Raw genomic sequence first — 21,480 nt, forward strand, 5'->3', positions numbered from 1 at the left:
TAGGTCCAGGCCGGCAGCTGGCATCAGGGGGGGTCCGGGTGGGAAGACCGGTTGGGGTGGGGGTGCACAGACCCTGGGAATCTGAGACGCAAGGTTTCCGGCTCTTGGCCGCTAGTGAGGAAGGCTCGAGGCCGATCCTGGCCCAAAGCAGGGCGCCGGGCCATTGTCAGTCCTGGGAAGGGGGATTGGGAGGAGCCCGAGAGGGGCGGCCATTCCCTGGGGCGGCGTGGAAGGGAGGCAGCACCTCCAGGCGACGAGTAGAGCTGGGCCCTGGCGGGCTGCCACTGGGGTGTCTGGCAGTCCCTCCTGGGTCTAGCGCTGTTCCTCTGAGGTCTCGAGGTGGTCCTTCGGGTGTGTCTGGGGTAAGCCCCTCTAGAATCTGGGGGCGGCCTCCCGGGGGCCATACTGCATCACGTAGTGGAGGTAGGCAGAAGCCGGTTGGGGAGGGCCCGCGGTGCTTTTGGTTTGAAGATCTCCAGGAAGAGTGATTTTAAAAAATAGCCTGACTGACGTGTAAAGAACCCTATCAAGTACCGTTTGCTGAGTCATGAGTGCCTGTTCAAGTTCAAGCCTGAGAACGGAGGGAAAGGGTGGGTAAAAAAGGACTCGCCAACGCCGCGGCGCCTCTAAGCTGGTAAATACGGCCGGCCTGAAGTGGGCCAAAGGTCGCCGCCTGAGGGACACACAGGCCCAGGCCCAGCGGCTGGCCTGAGTCTACGCGGTTTGTGGTTCCTCCTTAGGAAGCCAGATATGGCACTTTCACTTTAAAGATAATAAAGAAAACGATTTTAAATGAAAATAATTTTTTTTCCCTTAAGGGGTGTACACTTTTACTTGGGTCACCTTTTGGTCTTCTTTCTTTTAATAAAGAAACCCAAAAGTATGATCTCTCTCAAGTTTTTTTACGTAAAAAAATGTATAATTTTATTTTGTGTAGAGACGAGGTCTTGCTCTGTTGCTCACACTAGAGTGCAGTGGCTCAATCATAGCTCACTATGGGCTCCTGGGCTGAAGCCATCCTCCCTCCTAGACCTCCCAAAGTGCTGAGGCTACAAGCATGAGCCGCTGCACTGGCTTCTCATGTTTATCTATTATCTGGTGCCAAAAAAAGGAGCTATTTTAACTCATCAGCATTGCAGTTAGTTTTGAAGCTGACCATCCGATAGATGTTTATGGACAGTTCAATCCTGGGCTATGTAATTTTGGAAATAAAATGATAAAATTGTTCTTCTGATTCTATGGTTTATCTTCTAGTTGGGAAGATAAAACCAGTACGTGTAATGTAATACATGACAATGGAACATTCTACATAATTAAGGGTTAACTCTGAAATCAGAAGACAAGTTTTCCAAGACTTGGGAAGGTGGAGAGATCAGAGATCAGTGAGAGAACAAAGAATCGGGTAAGTATTCCAAGAAGAGGCGCGTCTTACAGTGTGGATCACATTTCTGTATGGGTGAGGTGGCTCACACCTGTAATCCTAACTTTTTTTTTTTTTTTTTTTTTTTTTTGCGACTGAGTCTCGCTCTGTAGCCCAGGCTGGAGTGCAGTGGTGCGATCTTGGCTCACTGCAACCTCCGCCTCTAACACTTTGGGAGGCCGAGGTGGGCGGATGGCTTGAGTCCAGGAATTCAAGACCAGCCTGGGCAACATGGGGAAACCCCTTCTCTACAAAAAATACAAAATTTAGCCGGGCGTGGTGGCACATGCCTGTGGTCCCAGCTACTCAGAAGGCTGAAGTGGGAGGATTGCTTGAGCCCAGGAGATCGAGGTTCCATTGAGCCATGATTGCGCCACTGCATTCCAGTCTTGGTGACAGAGTGAGACTGTGTCTCAAAAAAAAATTCTGTGAGTACTTGCTGGGTTACACTAAATGAAACCTCCTGGTTGATAGCTGAATGCTACGCACGTGTGCGTGCGCACACACACATACACATACACACGGTACAGACGGGGTCTCTCTATGTTGCCCAGGCTGGTCTCAAACTCCTGGGCTCAAGCAATCCTTCCTCCTCAGCCTCCCAAGGTGTTGGGATTACAGGAATGGGCCACTGTGCCCGTCAATAATTCTTTTTTTTTTTTTTTTTGAGACGGAGTCTCGCTCTGTCGCCCAGGGTGGAGTGCAATGGCGCGATCTCTGCTCACTGCAAGCTCCGCCTCCCGGGTTCACAGCATTCTCCTGCCTCAGCCTCCCGAGAGCAGGCGCCTGCCACCACGCCCAGCTAATTTTTGTATTTTTAGTAGAGACAGGGTTTCACCGTGTTAGCCAGGATGGTCTCAATCTCCTGACCTCGTGATCTGCCTGCCTCGGCCTCCCAAAGTGTTGGGATTAGAGGCGTGAGCCACCGCGCCCGGCCCAATAATTCTTTATATTACTCACTCTTTTGAAATAATTGGTGTAGCTTCTCTCTCTTTATTGGACCCTGATAAGAGAATCACTTAGTATTAATTATTTTGCGTCTGGCTAACATCATCATCATTTTGTTGGTGAGACTCAATCGAATTGTTACAGGTGATGCAGGATTTTTTGCTCCTTAGCTCAGATAGGTCTGGGTTCTTGTCTCATGACCAGAAAGAAGTAGGCATGTGGACACTCAAAGAGTAAGGTGGAAAGTTTTATTGAGTGATTAAACAGCTTTTAGCGGGGAAGGGATATGGGAGTGGTCCCCCTACCCCAAGGCAGGAAAGTTCTCAATATGGCTAAGCCTGGGGCTTTTTATGGGCTCAAAATAAGGAGTGTGTGATGATTGGTTTGTGAGTATGCAAAATGGGTCAAAGCAAAGACACCACTCAAAGGTGGGCATGACAGTGTAGAAAGCCAATTAGGAAAGGGTAGGTATATGTAAAATAGGTGAAGGATGGAGATCAATCAGAGGAAAGTGCGCCAAATGGGAAGGCATGCTATCCTTCTGGTCTGAGGATTTAACTTACAGCTTGGCTTTCAGGCTTTAAACTGCCTTCGGCTTGGAGGTGGGGTTTCGCCAGGGACTTGCCCCTATCTACCTAGGCATTTGGCTGCCTCCTGTCTCTGTCACAGGTAGCTATAGTTCATGAATGTTCACAGCTGTGTAGCACTGTACTGTGTTAACACACCACCATTTATTCACCTACTCTTGGTAGACAGGTTAGTTTCAGGTTTGGGCTATTATATACACCACTGCTGTGAGTATTCTTGCACATGAGCTTTGTATACAATGCATATTGTATGTATTTCTGTAGGTGTATCCTAAAATGGAATTCTTGTAGCATAGGGTATGTGTACCGTCCTTTAGCAGATCATGCCACATGGCTTTCCAGAATGGCTGTACCAATTACACATTCACCAGCAGTGTAATGAGAGTTCCCATTCTCCACAGCCTAACCAGTTCCTGACATGTCAGACTATAAATTTTAGCTATTCTGGTGCAAGTGTGGGTGTGTCTCATTGTATAAGTTATCTATTTCTGCATAATAAATTATCTCAACATTTTTTGGCTTAAAAACTTGTTACCTCAGTCTCTTTGGGAGTGACTTAGCAGGGTGGTTCTGCTCAGAGTCTTTCATGAGGTTGCCGTCAGCATTGATATGGACAGGAGACGGAAATACTGGGTAGAAGAGAGCAGTTTCCTGGCAAAAGCCCCACCCTTGAGCCTGGAAACCCGCAGCCCTAAATGAGAACAGGCATTCCTGTTTTCATGCCCACAAGTTGTCTTTTGGCCCACCATGCTGCCCATCCTATATCCATATAAACCCCAAACCCAGGGCTTTACAAGGAGATAAACAGAAGTGAAGAAGAATGGCAGAAGAGCACAGCAAAGAGAAGAGAAGTAGCATCTGAGCGCCAAGAGGAGTTCGGCTGGGGACAGTCAGAGAGGAGGTGGGCCACTAGATGGCCAGACTCCAGGGGAAGATCATCTTCCCACTCCATCTCCCTTCCAGCTCCCCATCCATCCCACTGAGGGATAAAACCCCCACATTTATCCTTCAAGTCTGTGTGCGACCTAATTCTTTCTGGACACCAGACAAGGATATGGGTACTAAGAGGGCACTGAGCTGGTTAATAGTTAAGTTGACTGCGGACAGCAAGGCTGAAAGAGCACACTGTAACACATGTGCGCTTTGGGAGTCTCAGACACCCACCCCTGGACACTGCCATGGGGCTGGAGCCCAGGGCCACTTGCCCCAGCTCCTGTACTTGCTCATCTGCATGCTCCCCACCCCATAAGGGGTTTGAGTGCACACAGTGGCCGAACAGATGAGCCACGCCCCTGTCACACATCCTGTGAGGGTGTCCGGGAACTCTCCCTTTTCAGCATGTTGTCTGGGGCTGAAGACTTGCCCAGGGCTGAGGGGCTCCCTCATGCAGCACTTGCCAGGGGGCCCCTGTTCCTGGCCACATGGCCTCTCCATAGGTCTGTTCAACCAGATCACTGAAGGCTGACAGTGTCTGTTTGCTTTATTCTAACTGTCAGAAGAGCGTCTAAGGTTAGCCACTCTCAAGGGGAGGGGAATTGGGCTACATCTCTTGGTGGGAGAAGTATCAAAGAATTTGTGGGCATATTTTAAAGCCATCACACTCATTATGGTTTTATTTTATTTATTTATTTATTTTTTTGTAGAGTCAGGGTTTCGCTATGTTGCCCAGGCTGGTCTTGAACTGCTGAGCTCAAGCAGTCCACCCGCCTTGGCCTCCCAAAGTGCTGGGATCACAGGCATGAGCCACCATGCCCGGCTCTCATTATGGTCTTAGTTTATTTTTTTAATTTGAGATGGAGTTTCATTCTTGTCCCGCATGCTGAAGTGCAATGGTGCCATCTCAGCTCACTGCAACCTCCACCTCCTGGGTTTAAGCGATTCTCATGCCTCAGCTTCCCGAGTAGCTGGGATTACAGCCGCATACCATGCCTGGCTAGTTTTTGTATTTTTAGTAGAGACAGGGTTTCACCATGTTCGCCAGGCTGGTCTCGAACTCCTGACCTCAAGTGATCCGCCTGCCTCGCCCTCCCAAAGTGCTAGGAGTACAAGCATGAGCCACCATGCCCAGCCTTGGTTTTAGTTTATAATTGGTTACTAATGGCCAGGTGCAGTGACTCATGCATGAGTCATAAAAAAATTTAGCAGGGCGTGGTGGTGGGTACCTGTAATCCTAGCTATTTAGGAGGCTGAGGCAGAAGCATCGCTTGAACCCAGGAGGTGGAGGTTGCAGCGAGCCCAACCACGCCATTGCACTCGAGCCTGGGCAACAACAGCAAAACTCCGTCTCAAAAAAAAAAAAAATATTGGTTACTAATGAAATAGAGATTGTCCATGCATATATTCTCTTTGGTTAAGTGTCTGTTCAAATCTCTCACCAATTTTTCTGTTTAGTCTTTTAAGAAAATTGATGTGTATGAGTTCTTTCTATATTCTGCGCACAAGCTCTTTGTCAGAAGTATGTGTTGCCCAGGCTAAGCATGGTGGTGTTACAGGAAAGGGAACTCGATCCAGACGCCAAGAGAGGGTCCTGGTTTCTTGTGAAAGAAAGAATTGAGGGCGAGTCCACAGTGGAAAGCAAAAGCAAGTTTATTGAGAAAGTAAAGGAATTGGCTGGGCGCGGTGGCTCATGCCTGTAATCCTAGCACTTTGGGAGGCTGAGGCGGGCGGATCACGAGGTCAGGAGATCAAGACCATCCTGGCTAACACGGTCAAACCCCGTCTCTACTAAAAATACAAAAAATTAGCCGGGAGTGGTGGCGGGCATCTGTAGTCCCAGCTACTCGGGAGGCTGAGGCAGGAGAATGGCGTGAACCCGGGAGGCGGAGCTTGCAGTGAGCCGAGATTGCGCCACTGCACTCCAGCCTGGGTGAAACAGCGAGACTCCATCTCAAAAAAAAAAAAAAAAAAGAAAGTAAAGGAATAAAATAATGGCAACTCCGTAGGCAGAGCAGCCCCGAGGGCTGGTGGTTGCCCATTTTTATGGTTATTCCTTGATGAAATGCTAAACAAGGGGTGGATTATTCATGCCTCCCCTTTTTAGACCCTAAAGGGTAACTTCCTGATGTTGCCATGGCATCTGTAAACTGTCATGGCGCTGGTGGGAAGGTAGCAGTGAGGACAATCAGAGGTCACTCTTGTGGCCATCTTGGTTTTGGTGGGTTTTGGCTGGCTTCTTTACTGCAACCTGTTTTATCAGCAAGGTCTTTATGACCTGTATCTTATGCTGACCCCCATCTCATCCTGTGATTTAGGATGCCTTAACCGTCTGAGAATGCAGCCCAGTAGGTCTCAGCCTCATTTTACCCAGCTCCTATTCAAGATGGAGTTGCTTGGGTCCTCACACCTCTGACAGTGGGGTTACATGACTGTAATCCCAGCACTTTGGAAGGCCAAGGCAGGAGGATTGCTTGAGCCCAGGGGTTCAAGACCAGCCTGGGCAAGATGGTGAGACCCTGTCCCAACAAAAAAATTTTTTTAAATGTATATTTAGCTGGGTATAATGGCATGTGCCTGTAGTCCCAGGTCCTGGGGAGGCTGACGGGGGAGGATTGCTTGAGCCTGGTAGGTCAAGGATGAAGTGAGCCATGGTCACGCTACTACACTCCAGCCTGGGCAACAGAGTGAGACCCTGTCTCCAAAAAATGTATAATAATAATAATAATAATAATAATGAAGTATGTGTTGCCCATATCTACTCATTCATGGGTAATCTTGAAACTGCCTTTGCAAAAGTTATATCCATGAGAAAATTATAACGGTAAACTAAGCTAACCTAACCTCCATCTTGCCTTTCCCTTAATTATTCCCAGATTATTGGACTAAGCTAACTTTGGAAGACCTTTCAGCTGCAGTTTAAATAATAACAGGCCTTGCCCAAAACTCAGCTGCTTTTGTAAAGCTAATTGGAGGCCATCACGCTGAGAGAGGAGAGGAGGCTGGGTCCTGCTAAGTTATCCAGAATGTTATAAAATATGATACATCCCCAGTTACTCCTCCAAATAACACCATTCTTGAAGATTGGCCTTTTGAGATATCTTTCCAGGTTTTTTGCATGTCTGACACCCATGGCTCCACCTGGATGACAACCCTCGCTCCTGTGGCCACACCTAGAGTCGACCAGCCCACAGGAGGACCGCTTCAACCCACTATGATTTCATCTCTGCCCCCAACCAATCAGCAGCAAGCACCTGTTACCTAGCACCCCCCTCCCCAACACCGCTTCCCCCAAACTGCCTTTGAAAAAACCCTAATCTGATGGGGCGTGGTGGCTCATGCCTGCAATCCCAGCACTTTGGGAGATCGAGGCGGGCAGATTGCGAGGTCAGGAGTTCGAGACCAGCCTGACCAACATGGTGAAACCCCGTATCTACTAAAAACTACAAAAATTAGCTACTAAAAACTACAAAAAAGCTACAAAAATTAGCTGGATGTGGTGGCACGTGCCTCTAATCCCAGCTACTCAGGAGGCTGAGGCAGGAGAATTGCGTGAACCCAAGAGGTGGAGGTTGCAGTGAGCCCAGTGGGTGACAGAGTAAGACTTTGTCTCAAAAAAAAGAAAAGAAAGAAAAAGAAAAAAACCCCTAATCTACGAGCTTTGAATGAGATGATTTGAGTACCAATTCCATCTCCCAGTGTTATGGCCAGCCTTGTGTCTATTAAACTCTACTACAATGCTGTGGTCTTTCTTTCTTTCTTTCTTTCTTTTTTTTCTGAGACAGAGTCTTGGTCTGTCACCTAGGCTGGAGTGCAGTGGTGCAAACTGGGCTCACTGCAACCTCCACCTCTTGAGTTCAAGCAATTCCCATGCCTCAGCCTCCCGAGAAGTTGGGATTACAGGCATGCGCCACCACCCAGCTAACTTTTGTATTTTTAGCAGAGATGGGGTTTCACCATGTTGACCAGGCTGGTCTCGAACTCCTGACCTCATGATCCACCTGCCTTGGCCTCAGCCTCCCAAAGTGCTGGGATTACAGGCGTGAGCCACTGCACCCAGCCTGTGGTCTTTATGCAGCGAAGAACACCTCAGGTAGCTACAAATTTTTCTCTTTATACCTTTCAGTGTTTTCAAATTCCTTGCAATTAACATATATTAATTTATATTTTTAAATATATTTAAAAAGTAAAGTTTTGCTAGGTGCAGTGGCTCACACTTGTAATCCCAGCACTCTGGGAGGCCTAGGCAGGTGGAACACTTGAGGCCAGGAGTTGGACACCAGACTGGCCAACATGGTGAAACCCCATGTTTACTAAAAATACAAAAATTAGCCAGGCATAGTGGCACACGCCTGTAATTCCAGCTACTCAGGCTGAGGCACAGGAATCATTTGAACCTGGGAGGCGGAGGTTGCAGTGAGCCAACATCGTGCTACTGCACTCTGGCCTGGGTGACAGAGGGAGACTCAGTCTCAAAAAAAAAAAAAAAGTAAAGTTTTGCCAGGGCGGTGGCTCATGTCTGTAATCCCAGCACTTTGGGAGGCCGAGGTGGGCAGATCACGAGGTCAAGAGATGAAGACCATCCTGGCCAACATGGTGAAACCCTGTCTCTACTAAAAATACAAAAATTAGCTGGGCATGGTGGCATGCACCTGTAGTCCCAGCTACTTGGAAGGCTGAAGCAGGAGAATCAGTTGAACCGGGGAGGCAGAGGTTGCCGTGAGCCGAGATCATGCCATTGCACTCCAGCCTGGTAACAGAGACAGTCAAAAAAAAAAAAAAAAAAAAAAAAAATAGGGGCTGGGTGCGGTGGCTCACTCCTGTAATTCCAGCATTTTGGGAGGCTGAGGCGGGTGGATCACGAGGTCAGGAGTTCAAGACCAGCCTGACCAACATGGTGAAACCCCGTCTCTACTAAAAATACAAAAATTAGCTGGGCCTGGTGGCGCACGCCTGTAATCCCAGCTACTCAGGAGGCTGAGGCAGGAGAATCGCATGAACCCGGGAGGCGGAGGTTGCAGTGAGCTGAGATCGCGCCATTGCACTCCAGCCTGGGCAACAGAGTGAGACTCCGTCTCAAAAATAAATAAATAAATAAATAAAATAAAGTTTTAGTGGCAGTTGGATATAAGAAGCAGACTACAGAGGGTTAAAACATCGATGGGTGTTTGGGATGGAAGGCAGTAGGTGTTGGCAGGACAGCTATTGCACAAAATTATTCATTGACCTGAACATTCTCAATTCTTGTTTCTTTGGAACTTATAAAGGCAGATATTTAACATGCTTTAATTAATAAAGTTCTTTTGCACTTTTGAAGACTATTCAATGGATAACACATTCCGTCCCCTGCCTTCCCAGCGTGGGCTGCCTCTGGCCTAGAAATGCAAATATTTGCTTGTTCGTAAAAATGCGTAGCTGAGAGCTTCAAAATGTGAGCAAGAACATCATATTTGTTTGCAAGTAACTAGCAAAGCAGCAGAAACATTGGCTGACTCCAATAATCTTTAATCATTATCCCCTTCCCTGCAGTTTCCTTCAGAAACCGTTTACCTGTAATTTGTTAGGAGACAGCTCTGAGCTTCTCATTATGAGCCCTTCACTAATTCCACCAGAGCATCAAAACATTTCAGATATTCTAATTGTTGGTACTTTGTCATCCTTTGGGACTTAATCTAAAACTCTGTCATGAGAGAATTTTCTTTTTCAGAGCTAAAAATATTGTGAATGGAACCATATTACTGGTGAGGTCAATATATGCTTCTAGACTGTTTAACATGAGAAGTAAATTAAAAAGCCTCCAGATTTTGTTTTTCCTAGTTAGCCTCTCTTGGAATCCCATGAATGATTTCTTTCCTAACTAAACACCTTACCTGGTTAGGATCTACTGTTCAATTGTCATATGAAGAGGAAACAGATTGGCTTCCCATCACGGCAGAGGGGCCACTTGCGCCATCTGCTGGGGACATTGCTAATCATTTTATAATTTCATGAGGTAATGGGCTTGATTCAAGTGAGTTCACAACCTGATCACTTTCAATATCTCCGACTAACAGCTATTTGCTCTGAGACCCTCCGTCATTAGATTATGTTTCAGAGTATAATTTAGTTTTCCTTTCAGTAGATAAAAATAATTTTAAGCCAAAATATGCAGAGTTATCCCAGTCACTGTCTGCTGTCACTCCAAAGGATGCCCTAAGGAGGGTTTAAATAATAGAGTTGAAAAATAGCTAATTTCTTTCTTTCTTTTTTTTTCTTTGAGATGGAGTTTCACTCTTGTTGCTCAGGCTGGAGTGCACTGGTGCCATCTCGGCTCACTGCAACCTCTGCCCCCAGGGTTCAAGCGATTCTCCTGCCTCAGCCTCCCAAGTAGCTGGGATTACAGGTGCCCGCCACCACGCCCAGCTAATTTTTTGTATTTTTAGTAGAGATGAGGTTTCACCATGTTGGCCAGGCTGTTCTCGAACTCCAGACCTCAGGTGATCCACCCGCCTCGGCCTCCCAAAGTGCCGGGATTACAGGTGTGAGCCACCTTGCCTGGCCAAAAAGTAGCTAATTTCTTTAGGGCAATCACAGTGGTGTGCGTGTGTGTGTGCGTGTACGTGTGCGCGCTTTTCCCTCAAACTGATGTCACTGACTTCTTTCCTTCTTCCCCTTTTGTTTCTTCTTCGTTTTGCTCTTTCCATTCTCCCTCCTCGTCTTCTCCTCTTTCCCCCTCCTTCTTCTTCTCCTCTTCCTCTCCCTTTTCTTTCTTTCTTTTTTTTTCTTTTTTTTCTTTTTTTTTAGGGATGGGAACGTGCTCTGTTGCCCAGGCTTGAGTGCAGTGGCTAGTCACAGGTGCAATCATAGCTCACTGCAGCCTTGAACTCCTGGCCTCCAATGATCCTCCCACTTCAGCCTCCTGAGCAGCTGGGACTACAGACATCTGCCACTGAGCCTAACTTTCTCCGTTTTCTAATTATCAAAAAACATCGACTGGGAATCTTGTCTCCAGGTTACACTATGATCTCCCAGGCATCTAGAACAAGACCCATGAGTGAAATAGCTCTATGTATATTCTGTTAGCAAGCTTTGCAAGCTCCAAAATTGTGGCAGAAGACAGCGACATGCCCTGGGGGAGGGAGGTTGGCCAGATAGCTCAGAGGTCTTAGGGTGCTTGGGTGCCGGGCTCAGAACTGGCCAGACTGTTGGGGCCTCTGCTCTCTGGAGAGCTGGAAAGGGTAGAATCAGGACCTGGGCTTAGAGTGTGCACACTTGGTCTAGGATTTGTCTTCAGGATCAATTATTTTCTTGACAACCATCTGGTTGCTTTCTGCTGAGCCCTGCATTGGCACCTGCATTCCTGCTCCTCCCCAGCCATGGTCCCACACCTGCACTCTAGGCCCCTCCACCCCTCCCCTGGGAAGCGCCCTCACTGTGTGGTAGTCTGGACTGTTCGACTTCTTGGCCTGGTAATCCCTGGCTTTCAATCCCTGGGCCCAAGCCTGCTCTGCCCATGGCTGAACTTCGCCAGCTCTGCCTGCTCAGGGGAGGAATTTTTTTTTTTTTTTTTTTAGATGGAGTCTCGCTCTCTCAGACTGGAGTGCAGTGGCACAATCTCGGCTCACTGCAACCTCCACCTCTGGGGCTCAAGCAGTTCTTCTGCCTCAGCCTCCCGAGTAGGTGGGACTACAGGTGCACACCACTATGCCCTGCTAATGCAGGAGAGGATTTGACAGTAAGTTGATTCAGGGCACATTACTTTCTTTGCTTGGTTACAGCTGGAGCCAGTTTGTTCCAACAGTTAGTAACTTTACATCTTTGATTTTCCTTGGGATGTGACTGCAGTGTTTCCACAGTTATAGCTCCAGTTCAGGAATTTAAGAAAATTGCTTTGTGTAATATGAACTGGAAACTAGTGAACTAATTTCTTTTCTTTTTTTCTTTTTTCTTTTTTTTTTTTTGAGACGGAGTCTTGCTCTGTCGCCCAGGCTGGAGTGCAGTGGTGCGATCTCGGCTCACTGCAACCTCCGCTTCCTGGGGTCAAGCCATTCTCCTGCCTCAGCCTCCCTAGTAGCTGGGATTACAAGCGCCCACCACCACACCTGGCTAATTTTTGTATTTTTGGTAGAGACGGGGTTTCACCATGTTGGCCAGGATGGTCTCAATCTCTTGACCTCGTAATCTGCCCACCTCGGCCTCCCAAAGTGTTGTGATTACCGGCATGAGCCACTGCGCCCAGCCTAGTGAACTACTTTCATAAACTACAGACCTGCTTCTTTGTAGAGTGAGTTCAAATGATGTCTGGGAAGTGATCAGCACTTGGATCACAGAGGAGTCAGGACTCTCTGTGCTTACTTCCTGCTTACGGAGTTCGGAAGTTTTAGCACTTTCAGTTGTTGCTAGATAGACGGAATGTGATTACACCTCTACTCTTGACAGTTTTTAGAGATAATATTGGAGCATCTCTGTGCTAAAATCAAAAGCAATCTTTTTGTCTTATATTTATTTTGTAAAGTTATAAAAATAATTTTAAATACTATCAACTGAGACTATTCGCTCTTCAGAGGAAATTGTTCCAGTTTTTCTTGAAGATCCTTACTTTATTCTTCTTTTTTTCTTTTTCTTTTTTATTTTATTTAATTTATTTTTATTTATTTATTTATTTATTTATTTATTTGAGACGTAGTCTTGCTCTGTCGCCCAGGTGGAGTGCAGTGGCGCCATCTCAGCTCACTGCAACCTCTGCCTCTCAGGTTCAAGCGATTCTGCTGCCTCAGCCTCCTGAGTAGCTGGGACTACAGGCACCTGCCACCACACCCGGCTAATTTTTTGTATTTTTAGTAGAGATGGGGTTTCACCGTGTTAGCCAGGATGGTCTCAATCTCCTGACCTTGTGATTTGCCTGCCTCAGCCTCCCAAAGTGCTGGGATTACAGGCATGAGCCACTGCTGGTCTCCCTTCCTTCCTTCCTTCCTTCCTTCCTTCCTTCCTTCCTTCCTTCCTTCCTTCCTTCCTTCCTTCCTCCCTCTCTCCCTCCCTCCCTCCTTCCCTCCTTCCCTCCTTCCCTCCTTCCCTCCTTCCTAGACAGAGTTTTGGTCTTGTTGCCCAGGCTGGAGTGCAGTGGCCCAATCTCAGCTCACTGCAACTTCCGCCTCCCGGGTTCAAGCAATTCTCCTGCCTCAGCCTCCTGAGTAGCCGAGATTACAGGCACTGCCACCACGCCCGGCTAAGTTTGGTATTTTTAGTACAGACAGGGTTTCACCATGTTGGCCAGGCTGGTTTCGAACTCCTAGGAGATCCACCCGCCTCGGCCTCCCAAAGTGCTGGGATTGCAGGCATGAGCCACCGCGCCCGGCCCCTTCTGTCTGTTTTTCAAAATGATACCTACTATTGTTTGAGCAAGCGTTTTGGCAGCCAGCTATGCTCATATTTTTTGCATTTATTTTGCTAAGGTACAGACGGTCCATTACCCTAGATATTTTTATAATTATACATAATTACTACAACAAATTAAATAAACTAAAACTTTAAAGGCATTAAAACACAAGAGAGTACTTTCTCTGAATTAGTGGTGATGGCAATAGTAAAGAAACAGGCTGGCCGGGAGTGGTGGCTCACGCCTGTAATCCCCACACTTTGGGAGGCCGAGGCAGGCGGATCACGAGATCAGGAGATCGAGACCATCCTGGCTAACACGGTGAAACCCCGTCTCTACTAAAAATACAAAAAATTAGCCGGGCGTGGTGGTGGGCGCCTGTAGTCCCAGCTACTTGGGAGGCTGAGGCAGGAGAATGGCATGAATCCGGGAGGCGGAGCTTGCAGTGAGCCGAGATTGCGCCACTGCACTCCAGCCTGGGCGACAGAGCGAGACTCTGTCTCAAAAAAGAAAGAAAGAAACAGGCTGGGTGCGGTGGCTCACACCAGCACTTTGGGAGGCTGAGGTGGGTGGATGGCTTGAACCCAGGAGTTCGAGACCAGCTGGGGCAACATGGTGAAACCCTGTGTCTACAGGGAACACACAAAAAATTAGCCAGGCATGGTGGTGTGCACCTGTAGTCCCAGCTACTCAGGATGCTGAGGTGGGGGGATTGCTTGAGCCTGAGAGGTTGAGGCTACAGTGAGCTGAGATCATGCCACTGCACTCCAGCCTGAGTGATGGAGTGAGACCCTGTCACACACACACACACACACACACACACACACACACAATTGTAGAGAAATATAAAGAATCTTGGAGGTTTTCAAATTTTTCTTCTGAAATTTGAGTGGTTGGCCAGGTGTGGTGGCTTATGCCTGTAATTGCAACACTGTGGGAGGGCAAGCCGGGTGGATCACCTGAGGTCAGGAGTTCAAGACCAGCCTGGCCAACATGGCGAAACCGTGTCTCTACTAAAAATACAAAAAAAGTAGCCAGGCATGGTGGCACATATCTGTATTTCTAGCCACTCAGAAGGCTGAGGCAGGAGAATCACTTGAACCCGGGAGGCGGAGGTTGCAGTGAGCCGAGATCGCACCACTGCACTCCAGCCTGGGCAACAGAGTGAGACTCTGTCTCAAAAAAAAAAAAAAAAAAAGAAAGAAAATTTCAGTGGTTGACATGTTATAATAATATACATTGACACAAAAGCTGGGTAGTATATTAGTCAAAAGTCACAAGTACCAGTTCTCACCCTTACTAGCTGTTGTGACCTTGGATAGTTTACTTAACCCTTCTAAGCTTTAGTAAGTGCTCAATAAATGTTAACCTAAACTGGAAGCAGGCTGGGCACAGTGGCTCATGCCTGTAACTCCAGCACTTTGGGAGGCCAATTCAGGAGGAAGGCTTGGACCCAGGAGTTCAAGACCAGCCTGGGCAACATAGTGAGACTCTGTGTCTACAAAAAATTCTAAAAATTAGCTAAATGTGGTGATGCATTTCTGTAATCACAGTGCTTTGAGAGGCAGAGGTGGGAGGATCACTTGAGCCCAGGAGGTTGAGGCTGCAGTGAGCTATGATCATGCCACTGCCTTCCAGCAGAGGAAGACACTGTCTCAAAAACAAACAAACAAACAAACAAAAAAAGCAAATTAGCTTCAGGTTCCCTTCCCCTCCTGTAATATGTATTGCAGTAACCAGCCTCTCCATAGCATAACCGATGATCCCAGCCTCCTGATATTCATGCCCTGTGTAGCTCCCTCCCATACTTTATCAGAGTTGGTCTGTGTGGCCAGTAGAATATTGTAGAAGTAATGTGTGTCACTTCTGAGATGGGGCTGTAAAAGCCTGTGGCTTCTGCCAGCTTGGGGAGACGTTCATGCTGCCAATGGAGAGGCTCACTTGGCAAGAAGTCCGTTCCGGAGCAGCAAGGTACCCAGCCAGCAGCTGGAGGGAACTGCGACATCCCAACAACCACGCGGATGAGCGCGGCGGCGGGGCCTCCCGACAACCATGTGGCTGAGCACAGCGGCAGGGCCTCCAGGCCCAGGTGGCTGCAGCCTGGCTGACAGCTTAGCTGCAACCTCAGGAAAGACCTGCACCAGGTGCCCCAGCTAAGCCACTTCTGAATTCCGAACACTCAGAAGCTGTGAGGTAACAGGTTTGCTAATACATGTGCCAATAATTCACATATCAACACATCTGTGATCCTTTTTTTTTTTTTTTTTTTTTTTGAGACAGAGTCCTGCACTATTGCCCGGGCTGGAGTGCAGTGGCACAATCTCAGCCCACTGCAAACTCCACTTACCAGGTTCAAGTGATTCTTCTGCCTCGGCCTCCCAAGTAGCTGGGATTACAGGTGCCCGCCACCACGCTCAGCTAATTTTTTATATTTTTAGTAGAGACAGTGTTTCACTATGTTAGCCAGGCTGGTCTCTAACTCCTGACCTCGTGATCCACCTGCCTCGGCCTCCCAAAGTGCTGGGATTACAGGCATGAGCCACCACGCCTGGCCGCCTTTCTTTATTTAAAGCTGGGTTATTTCATCTAAGACATGCATTGCAGTGAGTCTGACCCTAGGCGATGTGCATCCTTTTTTTTCTTTCTTAATGTACCTTAAATAGTGGTTCATCTTACAGTTCATGATGTCTTAGATTTGAGGAAATAGTAAATCATATCATAGTTACATGATCAAACTTTTTTTCCTTCTGAACCATATTTCCTCACGCTGTCAAAATTTTTGTATTTGGAATGAATGACTGGGTATCTGTAACAAAGATGCATAGGCACATTTGACACTTAGAGGGATTTCAGCATTTACTGACCGATTGTGAAACGACATTATCATTGTGCAGTTTTTCTACATTGAAGAAACCTACATATTTATAGGTTTTCATTCACCGTTCCTGACTCTCCCTTATAATATCCTTTATTACAGTCTTTTGTTATAATGTTGAGTTTTTGTTTGTTTGTTTGTTTGTTTTTGAGACAGAGTCTTGCTCTGTCACCTGGGCTGGAGTGTAGTGGTGCCATCTTGGCTCACTGCAACCTCCGCCTCTCAGGTTCAAGCGATTCTCCTGCCTCAGCCTTTGGAGTAGCTGGGATTACAGGCATGAGCCACCATACCTGGCTAATTTTTGTATTTTTTGTAGAGATGGGGTTTCACCATATTGGCCAGGCTAGTCTCAAACTCTTGACCTCAAGTGATCTGCCCGCCTCGGCTTCCCAAGATGCTGAGATTACAGGCATGAGCCACCATGCCTGGCCTTATAATGTTGAGTCTTTAGGCCTCAGAAGCAGGCCTCGGGAAACAGAATCTCTCTGAATTTCTCCTGCCCAAGGCGGGACTCGATTCTGATTGTGGGTCATAAGACCCTCATTGCAGACAGGGTCCTGTCCCACACCCTAGAGGAAGGAATGCTCCGCGGAGAGGGCAAGAAAGACCTGAACAGCTGAGCCTTGCTGGGTTTCTCAGTCTGTTACTATTAGATCATTCCCCTTTTGTCCAATCGCATTTCTGCACAGTTGTCCTCAATCACACCTATTCAATAATGTCTCCATAAAAGGCTCAAGAGGACTGGGTTCTGAGAGCTTCCAGATCGCTGAACATGTGGTGGTTCCTGAAGGGTGGTGGCCCTGGGGAGGGCATGGAAGCTCCACGTCCCTTCCCACATGCCTTGCCCTATGCAGCTCTTCATCTGTATCCTTTGCAATATCCTTTACTATAAACCAGTGAACATAAGGAAAGTGTTTCCTTGAGTTTTGTGAGCCGTTCTAACAAATCAATTAAACCCACGGAGGGGGTTGTGGGAACCCCAATTCATAACTGGTCTGCCAGAAGCACAGGTTACAGCCTGGGGCTTTTGATTGACATCAGAAGTGGGACAGTCCTGGGGACCGAGGCCTCAACCTGTGGGATCTGATGCTGTCTCCAAGTACAGAGTGTCAGAACTGAGTTGAATTGGAGGACACCCAGGTGGTGTCCATGCAGAACTACTTGCTTGCTTGGTGTGTGGGGAATCTGCCTCCCCACATTTGCTCACAGAAGACTTCTGTGTTGATTGTTCTTGAGCAAGAGAATCGGAAAAGCACTTGGAACAAATGTGTTTTTTCCACCCAGAGACTGTTTACAAATCACCTGAGCGTGCAGTGACTTTATGCTCCTGGCTTATAAATTCCATCCACCAATCACTGATAGGCTGGTCATTTAAATCACAGGACTAAATGCAGCCTGGGGGAGGATGTCTCCACCTGTGCCCCTCTCCCACATCCCAAATAGCTGTCAGTGTCAGAAGTGGTACAAGGTGAGAGGGGGAAGGGGGAGGAGGACAGGAGTAGAAACAAGGTGCTTCAGAATTTCCCCATCGTAACCAGAGGGCAGTTTGGTAGCAGGGGAAGTGTGGGTATCTACAATCAGACTCCTTTATCCGGGCATGGTGGCGCACGCCTGTAGTCCCAGCTACTTGGGAGGCTGAGGTGGGAGGATTGCTTGAGCCTAGGAAATAGAGGCTACAGTGACTGTGATCACACCACTGCACTCCAGCCTGGAAGACAGAGTGAGACCCTGTCTCAAAAACAACAACAAATTAAAAAAAGAACAGAATTAGACTCTTGCATGTTTATGTAAAACTAATGCAGATCATGAATATTTTCATAATGCATTTACTGGGTCATTGGAATTATGGCATCTATTAATTACAGAGCATGATCTAACAGAACAATCACAGCTCCATTTTCTCTCCCCTCCCTCCCTCCCTTCCTTCCTTGACAAAGTCTTGCTCTGTTGCCCAGGCTGGAGTGCAGTGGCGTGATCTTGGCTCACTGCAATCTCTGCCTCCCAGGTTCGAGCAATTCTCCTGCCTCAGCTTCCCGAGTAGCTGGGAATAATCACGTGCCACCATGCCCGGCTAATTTTTTTGTATTTTCAGTAGAGATGGGGTATCACCATGTTGGCCAGGTTGGTCTCAAACTCCTGACCTCAAGTGATCCGCCTGCCTCAGCCTCCCAAAGTGCTAGGATTACAGGTGTGAGCCACCATGCCCGGCCTATATCATTATTATTTCTGCTTTGTGAATGCCTCACAGATTCCTCCCAATACTCATGGAAGTAAACTCCTTAACAGTCCTCAGAAGGGCCGTGCAAGTCAATGAGTCACTTGCAGATTATCATCTGGAAATGATCCGGTGTCTTAGAACTTTCACTACTGGCCGGGCGCAGTGGCTCATGCCTGTAATCCCAACACTTTGGGAGGCTGAGGCTTGTGGATCACCTGAGGTTAGGAGTTCGAGACCAGCTTGACCAACATGGTGAAACTCCATCTCTACTAAAAATACAAAAAATTAGCCAGGCATGGTGGTGCATGTCTGTAATCCCAGCTACTCGGGAGGCTGAGACAGGAGAATTGCTTGAACCCAGGAGTCGGAGTTTGCAGTGAGCCAAGCTCGTGCCACTGCACTCCAGCCTGGGCAACAGGCGAGACTCTGTCTCAAAAAAAAAAAAAAAAAAAAAAAAAAAAAAAAAACTTTCACCACAAGGAGTTTTTCTTTTAGTGATTCTTGGTAGGCATTTGAACTGGTCCTTTCACTTTGAGATTCTTTTCCTTTGCCCCTCTGATCAAGTCAGCACACACCTTCTCCAGGGATTTTACCTTGCGGCTCCTTAGAGTGATTCTAATTGGTGAATTGCCACCTCTGGCTCCATGGGTGTGTTTTAGTATCTTTAAAATCCATGGCTGCCAGGCACGGTGGTTCACACCTGTAATCCCAGCACTGTGGGAGGCCGAGGCGGGCAGATCACCTGAGGTCAGGAGTTTGAGACCAGCCTGGCCAACATGGAGAAACCCCGTCTCTACTAAAAATACAAAATTAGCCAGGTGTGGTGGCGGGCCGTCTGTAATCCCAGCTATTCGGGAGGCTAAGGCAGGAGAATCGCTTGAACCCGGGAGGCGGAGCTTGCAGTGAGCCGAGATCGCGCCATTGCACTCCAGCCTGGGCAACATAGTGAGACTCCGTCTCAAAAAAAGAAAAAAGAAATCTGTGGCTGCTGCGCGGTTTCCTGGCTGACTTGATTCTGGGCGAGAGCGAACAGTGGTGAGTGAGGAGCAGGAAAGGGGAGACCACAGCCCACACTGCCCTAAACGGCATCTTCCTCCAAGAGCTCCCTTTCTAGTTTGTCTCCATTGCCCTGAGAAGGTAACTTTGGTTATGGTCTTTTCTTTGTTTTTTTGTTTTTAGATGGAGTTTGGCTCTTGTCGCCTAGGCTGGAGTGCAATGGTGCGATCTCGGCTCACCGCAACCTCCACCTTCCGGGTTCAAGTGATTCTCCTGCTTCAGCCTCCCAAGTAGCTGGGATTACAGGCGCCCACCATCTCACCCGGCTAATTTTGTATTTTTAGTAGAAATGGGAGTTTCACTATGTTGGTCAGGCTGGTCTAGAACTCCCAACCTCAGGTGATCCGCCTGCTTCGGCCTCCCAAAGTGCTGGGATTACAGGCATGAGCCACGGCGCCCAGCCTGATTATGGTCGTTTAATCAGCCCTGCAATCCCCACTCCATAATGCCATCCTGCCAAGCTTCCTGAGCTGCTGTCTTTAATGTTAGATGCTGGGGCAGGCAGAATAGTGCCCCCCAGATAGCCATGTCCAACTCCCCAGGCCCTGCCAATATGTTACCTTTCATGGCAAAGGGGAATCAGGGTTGTAGATGGAACTGATGTTGCTGTGGAATAACAAGAAAGATATTTGGTCATTGTCCCTGGTTTCAGGCACAAAGCTCTAAACCCTTGGAATTTTGAGCAATAGAGTGTTAAGAGCCTCTTTTGTTTTAATGAGGCAACTCTTGTACTTAGCTTCAGGGTGGGAGCTGGCTGCCAGAAAGACCAAGCTTGATTAGAAGATCAGCATTTCCTGCACCCCCTCCCCCAACCTCCAGGGAAGGGAGAGTGGCTGGAGATTGAGCTGATCACCAGTGGCCACAGTCAAACCTATGGACTGAAGCCTCCATAGAAACCCCTAAATGATGGGGTTCAGGGAGCTTCCAAGTTGGCAAACACATCCTCATCCCAGAGGGTGGTGCACCCCACCTTGACTGAGACAGTGGCTTCTGCACTCGGGACTTACCTTGTCCCGGGTACTTCTTCATCTGGTTGTTCATTTGTACCCTTTATAATAAACGGTAAGAGTAAGCACAGCTTTTCCTGAGTTCTATGAGTCATTCTAGAAAATTATTTAACCTTGGGGTAATGAGGTAGTTGAAACCTCTTTGTAGGAACTTTCCTTTGTAGGTCAATCAGCAGAAGTTAGGCTAACCTGGGAACCCAGTCCTTTCTTTGGTGTCTAAGGACAGTCTTGTGCGACTGTGGAGTCACACAAGAACTCCAGGTAGTGTCAGAAAGGAATTGAATTGTAGGACACCGAGCTGGCATCAGAGAGTTGGAGAAGTGGTGTTGGAAAAGACACGTTTGATGTCAAGAGGAAGAAAAAACCCTCAGTTTTTTTTTTTTTTTTTTTTTGAGATGGAGTTTCACTCTTGTTTCCCAGGCTGGAGTGCAATGGCACGATTTCAGCTCTCTGCAACCTCTGTCTCCCGAGCTCAAGCAATTCTCCTGCCTCAGCCTCCCGAGTAGCTGGGATTACAGGTGCCCACCACCACGCCTGGCTAATTTTTTGTATTTTTAGTAGAGATGGGGTTACACCATGTTGGCCAGGCTGGTCTCAAACTCCAGACCTCAGGTGATCCACCCGCCTTGGCCTCCCAAAGTGCTAGGATTACAGGTGTGAGCCACCACGCCCGGACTGTTTTAGCAAATTTGACAAAATGTGGGTAATTTATCCATATAATAGAAAATGCCTAATATTCATTAATTGAAAATTAGAAATTACATTAAAATATTCGGTACTTTTTTTAAACTATTCTACTTTTACATATTTGGGAAGATTATTTTCTTTAACGATTCTGTTTTATATATTTTATTAATTGTGTGATCTGTTTCCTGAAATTAATATATGCTAGAAGGAAAATTACCTTTATAAATGTTAGCATCTTAAAAGTCATGTCAATATGCAGATTTTGATAACAATCGGTATAGATAAACTAATTCTAAAGTTAGGAATGGGGCCAGGTGCGGTGGCTCAGACCTGTAATCCCAGCACTTTGGGAGGCCAAGGTGGGCGGATCACTTGAGGTCAGGAGTTCGAGACC

At 47.5% G+C, this 21,480-nt stretch overlaps 1 long non-coding RNA gene across 1 annotated transcript; it reads left to right on the top strand.

Moving 5' to 3' along the window:
* The first annotated feature begins 230 nt into the window (after positions 1-230).
* Positions 231-20,932, top strand: LOC129528336 (uncharacterized). The gene is made up of 3 exons (XR_008673583.2): positions 231-362; positions 1,255-1,402; positions 19,516-20,932. It is a non-coding gene; the product is annotated as an uncharacterized lncRNA (long non-coding RNA).
* The last annotated feature ends 548 nt before the right edge of the window (positions 20,933-21,480 follow it).

The sequence above is a fragment of the Gorilla gorilla genome, chromosome 17, assembly GCF_029281585.2.
Source record: "Gorilla gorilla gorilla isolate KB3781 chromosome 17, NHGRI_mGorGor1-v2.1_pri, whole genome shotgun sequence".
Lineage (NCBI taxonomy): Eukaryota > Metazoa > Chordata > Mammalia > Primates > Hominidae > Gorilla > Gorilla gorilla.